Raw genomic sequence first — 6,202 nt, forward strand, 5'->3', positions numbered from 1 at the left:
TGTTAGAGAAATTCCATTTTCTTAATGCAAACTTAAAACACTTTAAAAATATCCTATATGTGTTTTATACTATCTGTCCTCAATTAGCACTGTGCAGAAGTAGCAATATTAGATCTTTGCTCTACCAGTCAAATTTATATGAATTTAAACAAACAAACAAACCAACCAAAAAAAAAACAAACATGAAAAGGAATGTGAAACTGGAAACAAAAGTTTGAAAAAATTAATATGGATTTTCAGTACCATGCAGTTAACATAAGAAACTGACTATTACTTTAATTTAGACAAGATAGCAGCAAAAAGTAAGTAAAAATACACCAGGCTAAGGAAGGTATTTAGAAAAGGCATAAGGCTGCCTTGCTAAGAGGACTGTTCTCCCAGGCTTGAATAGCAATGTAAAACAGGTGAGAGTATGCATATGAAAAACAGAATCAAAGGAAGATACATAGAAGAAGTGGAAATTCTTAATGGAAACAACTGCAACTCAGCCCCAAGGTTAACCTGCTGATGTTAACTAGATGGTCCACAGTGATTGCTAAGTAGCCAGGGTACGGCATGTGTGCTTCTGAAAATGGAAGTAGGCCCTTCACAGAAATTACTTTACTATTACAAAATTTTACCCCTATGTGACTTGCAGAACAGCTTCTTTCCAGAAGAGATATTTAATAACCAGGCCCAGTAACAAAATTATTATCCTGTTTGGCAACCTCAACTGAACAAACCAGTTGCTCTACCCTTTAAAAGCTAAACATAACATCACATCACATAAGAAGCACTTCTGCCATTTCTGCCACTGCCAGCATCCAACTTAGCCACATTCAGCTGGCAATCTAAAATCCATTTGGTATCTAACTATGTGCTCCTGACAAAGCCCAAGCATTTTCAAGTGTGCATCATCTGGTAATTGTCACATTCTCTAAAACAACATTTCCTCAGATTGCTTTGATAATTTTTTTTGCCATAATGCACAGCTCAAAGAAAATAATATTAGAAAAACTTGTTGGCCACAAGTACCTGGATATCCACAGGTGAAGTGCCCAGAGTGAGTAAGAGAACAATGTGTATATTAAACACTATTAAGACAGGACAACTTGAACTGAAACTGCAACACCTGCAAAAATGAAGGTAAAAGTGACATTAGGATGATTATGCAAACAGAAAGGCTATCCTGCAACTGGAGACTAAGACTGTTAGGCTAGCAAAATGAAATTGTTGAGAAGATAAAATTATTCTCTTACAGCCAACAGACATGATAGAAGGTGAGAGTTGTTTAAAATAAAAGGCAGTATTGGCACTAGAAGAATAAACAGGACATGAAAACATTTAGACTGGAAATCAGAATGTATTCCTAAGCACCAGGGCATTTAGGGTCAAAAGGAGAATGATGATTGTAAAAGACTCTAATAATTTTTAAGATCAATATGGTTATGAAATTTCTGAGAAGAAACATTGGCTGTCCTAAGGGCTTGATAATATATTTGCAGTTTATTTTTAAGAGCATCAAAGGCCTTCTTTGTATCAGTTTTGTGTCATAAGCTGGTATCTCATGGATCGCCTTGTTTTAAAGTCTGATGACACCATAAGATGAAAAGCAGGTCACAAAAAACCACTAATGTGGACTCTCATTAAATACATATAGACTCGGAGTTGTTCACACACTGAGGAAATTCTTTATTAACCAAGTTACAACTTAAATTGTAAGGCCCAGTTAACTTGTCGAAGAAAGGATGTTATTTGTCAAAGCCCACCCTCTCGTTCCCCAAAACTGAGACTAAGGTACACTAGGTAAAAAAATTCAGCTGAGCCAAAACTTATATAAACAGAGATGGGTGAAATCTTGGTTTTACAGGGATGCTGTGAGGTTGCTTGACGAAACAACATGCTACAGGTCATAATTTATGATGGGGAGGAGAAGCTAAGTGAAGGGAGATTTGGAATAAACTTCACCTTTTTCTCCGTTTGTCAATAAACCAAGCCATTTTTCTCACTGGCATTTGGTATGTTTGGAGACATTTCACCAGATCAGAGAGAATGTTATTAACACCCAAGCTTCTGGACTACTGAAGCTATTGATACTCAGCCATAATCCGGAGCTAGCATGGATCTCTAGGCCAGTTTGAGCATCGCACACAATCATTAGTAGCCTGCAGGCATGGTAGGGAGCGAGGCCTACGAGGTTCCTGGTACAACATAAATAGTCAAGGATAACCAGACACCAGCAAGTTCTCTTCACACCAAGCAGCACCGAGCTGGAACGCAGCACCGTGCTCGGTGGCACTGGCAGCTGCAGCTCTGCATGATGCCTGTGGAATAGGTAGCCTGGCCGCCACTTCTGAACCTTCCCTGCAGCAGCGGGATGCAGCCCAGGAAGGGAGGAGGCCAGGTGGGAAAAACAGAGGAGGTGTGCGGTAGGGCGGCTGTGGCTGCCTGGGTAGAGGCGAACCCGCCCTGACAAGCAACCTTGTCTATGTAAGTCTATGGGACCTGATGAAATGCATCCCAGAATCCTGAGAGAATTGGCTGATGTGGTTGCCAAGCCACTCCCCATGATATTTGAAAAGTCATGGCAATCTGGAAGAAGGGTAACATTGTGTCCATTTTTGAAAAGGGTAGAAAAGAGGAACCTGGGACCTATCAACCCGTCAGCCTCACCTCTGTGCTGGCAAGATCATGAAACAGATCCTCCTGGGAGCTATGCTAAAGCACATGGGGGATGGCGGAGGTGATCAGTGGCAGCCAGCACAGCTTCACAAAGGGTAAGTCCTGTCTGACCAACTTAGTGGCTTCCTATGATGGAGTAACCACAGCAGTGGACATGGGAAGATCAATGGATGTGATCTATCTGGACTTCTGTAAAGCCTTTGACACAGTTCCCCACATCCTCCCTTCTAAATTAGAGAGATATGGATTTGATGGGTGGACTGTTTGTTGGATAAGAAATTGGTTGGATGGCCATATTCAGCGAGTAGTAGTCAACAGCTTGATGTCCAGATGGAGATCCGTGACAAGTTGTGTTCCTCAGGGGTCTGTACTGGGACCAGTGCTGTTTAATATCTTCAACAATGATATTGACAGCAAGATTGAGTGCACCCTCAGCAAGTTTGCAGATGACACCAAGCTGAACGGTGCAGCACTGCACCACTGGGACCTGGACAGGCTGGAGAAGTGGGCTTGTGCGAACCTCATGAGGTTCAACAAGGCCAAGTGGAAGGTCAGGGCAATACAGGGTGGGGGATGGTGTGGCTGAGAGGTGCCCTGCAGAGAAGGACTTGCAGGTGCTGGTTGATGAGAAGAAGCTTGACATGAGCTGGCAGTGTGCACCTGCAGCCCAGGAGGCCAACTGTATCCTGGTCTGCATCAAAAGAAGCATGGCCAGCAGGTCAAGGGAGGTGATTCTCCCCTTCTGCTCCGCTGTCACGAGACCTCACCTGGAGTATTGTGTCCAGTTCTCAAATCCTCAACATAAAAAGGATACTGAGCTATTGCAACAGGTCCAGAGGTGGGCTACAAAGATGATCTGAGGGCTGGAGCACCTCCCATACGAGGACAGACTGAAAGAGTCGGGGTTGTTCAGCCTGGAGAAGGCTCCAGGGAGGTCTCATAGTGACCTTCCAGCACCTGAAGGGGCTACAAGAAAGCTGGGGAGGGACTGTTTACAAAGGCTTGTAGTGACAGCATGAGGAGCAAGGGTATAAACTGGAGAGGGGCAGATTTAGATTAGACCTGGAGAAGAATTTCTTCACCATGAGAGTGGTGAAGCACTGGCACAGGTTGCCAAGGGAAGTCTGTGGCTGCCCCACCCCGGAGGCGTTCAAGGCCAGGATGTATGGGGCCGCGGGCAGCCTGACCTAGTGGGAGGTGTCCCTGCCCAAGGCAGGGGGTGGAACTGGATGATCTTTAAGGTCCCTCCCAACCCAAACCATCCTATGACCCCGCTAAACGTACGGCTCGGGGCGGGGCCTGAGGCGGGGGCCGCCCCGCGTCGGAGCCGGCGCCGCGGCCGCCAGAGGGCGCCGCGTGGGCGCGCGGCGGGGCGGGGCGGCCCCAGCATCCCGCGCGGCGCCGTTTGAATGGCGCAGGGTCGGCGCTAGGGCTCCGCGGCTTTTCCCCTCGCGCGGCGCGGTACCATGAGCGGCGGGTGAGTGAGGGGAGGGCCGAGGCTCCCGGGGCCGCGGCGCTGGCGCTCCCCCTCGGCGGCCTCTCGGGGGCGGGAGGGGTCACCGGCGAGGCCTCCCCGGCGCCGCGGGAGCCGCCCGGGCCTCGGCAGGGCCAGGTGTGGCCGCGGCTCCCTCGGTGCGAGCGGCCCCGGCCCCTGCTGAGGGTTAGCCCGGCGGCTTTGGCGTTTCCCTGACACAACGGACGGCGGCGGCCGCAGCTCGAAGCGAGCGGGCGCCGGGGTGGGTAAAGGCGAGGAGGGCAGGAAGGGCTCCGGTGCTCCCGAGAGGGAGGATCGTGAGCTGGGTGTGAGGCCTGCTGAGGGATTTTGTTCCCTGGGTGTGACAGATTCCAGTGGGGAAAAAGGGGAGGAGAGGGGAATCTTCAGATGCTTGAAGATCAGATTGTTTATTAATTAGTTTGTTTAAAAGCCTTCAGATTTTTTTTTTCCATTGTTGTGCTGTAGTGTTTTGGCATGTGGCTGAATGTAGGTGAAAATAAAGAAATTCCAAATAGAGGGATCTGTTAAAGAGGGAGTTTGGGAGGCGTTTAAGAAACTTCACGTTGCAGTTTTTGTAATGTGCTGTGCTTTAGAGCAAGGTCACGTCAGTTGGCTTAAAATCTGCTTTCTTCCATCTCTTCCTGGAACGTGAATTTTGCTGTTCTCACTCCCCTGGGTTTTTGGGTTTTTTTTTTGTTTTTCTGGTTTCTGGATGTAATCGGGGTGGGGGGGAGGAGGGGAAAAATGGTTACCTAAGTTTAGTAGAACTAAAGCATAACAAAAAGTGAAGAACAAATTGTTCTAGTCAAAACCTGTCACTTTAATTTATTACCAGTGCACGTAATTTCCATTAAAATTTCTGTAATGTTATTTCATTGAACTCAAGCTGCCATTGCTTTGAATTTCAGCATAAAATCTTAGAAATAATATTATTAAGGTATTTTATACCTACATATAACAAGATGTGATTATACTGATACAAATGTGTTCTTGTAATACTGTCTGTATATTCTCTCACCCAGTTTTGAAATATCTTCTTCAATAAGTTTGGGGTTTTTAACATTTTTAATTTTGTACGTTGGTCCCAGTAAGGAGCTTGAATAAGAATGCTTTTTAAATACTATAAACGGATCGCATTCAACAATACACGTGTATTTGAGGGTAACATAATAAATATGCTCCCAAACTATGTGAAATGTCACAGACTGTTCATCCAAGTAGGGATGAGGTGGATACCCATGCCTCCACAAAGTTTGGAGTTTGAGGGGGTTTCCCCTCTTTCTCTAGGTTTGAATTTTAAATTCTTGTTGCAGGTTTTGAAGCTCTTTGGGTTGAGCAAGGAATAGAAAAAACAAAACTACCTACTGTTATTAATTTTATGAGTAGTTTCTTAAAGCTTGTTAAAAATATTAATGTGGGGAGTGTTGGAACTTCATTTCATATATATAACAGTTCCTAGGAAAATGTCAGCAGTAGAACTTTTTCTAGCATTATTATTCCTGGAGTCTTCATAAGTGAAAATCAACAGGTAGAAGCGTCTTTTCATTAGTGAAGAATAACTTTAGAAGGTACTAAACCAGTAACAAGTAATATTACCTACAGATCTGTAAATGCTACCTCCAGATGCAGAAAACTGTTTTTTCTAGAAAACATTTATTTCCAGAATATGAATAAGGTTCAGCTGTTAGCCTCTTAGACTAGCTCAACAAGGAGAGCTAATTCACACCTGGATTCATCCTCAGGAAAGTGAACCAAACTCTGACTTGTGGTCATTTTCAGAGGTTTGTTGCTAGTGCTTGTGCCAGTGGACCATGCACAAATTCCATGTGTAAGAGTAATAGGAAAATGAGCTTAAGTTGCAAGAATAAGCTGACTGACTTTAACTAATTACTCAATTAGTAGTTGTCTTTACTGCAAACTTAATTAAATTCCTGTAATTTTTGTCCATGTATGAAACTTTAAACTGGAACAAATGGCCTGACATGCATAGCACACTAGAATTGTGACCTGTTGGCATGCAAGAGATATTTTTGTACTGTTGCAGGA

At 44.8% G+C, this 6,202-nt stretch overlaps 1 protein-coding gene across 2 annotated transcripts in view; it reads left to right on the forward strand.

The window, feature by feature from the left end:
• The first annotated feature begins 4,048 nt into the window (after positions 1 to 4,048).
• KATNBL1 (katanin regulatory subunit B1 like 1) overlaps positions 4,049 to 6,202 on the forward strand; it is a 17,851-nt gene continuing 15,697 nt past the window's right edge. For both annotated transcript variants that reach the window (XR_011337536.1, XM_069858313.1), the window contains exon 1: positions 4,049 to 4,138. The gene's annotated coding sequence lies outside the window, so the exon portion shown is untranslated. The remainder of the gene's footprint in view (positions 4,139 to 6,202) is intronic.

The sequence above is a fragment of the Phaenicophaeus curvirostris genome, chromosome 5, assembly GCF_032191515.1.
Source record: "Phaenicophaeus curvirostris isolate KB17595 chromosome 5, BPBGC_Pcur_1.0, whole genome shotgun sequence".
In the NCBI taxonomy this organism is placed as follows: domain Eukaryota; kingdom Metazoa; phylum Chordata; class Aves; order Cuculiformes; family Cuculidae; genus Phaenicophaeus; species Phaenicophaeus curvirostris.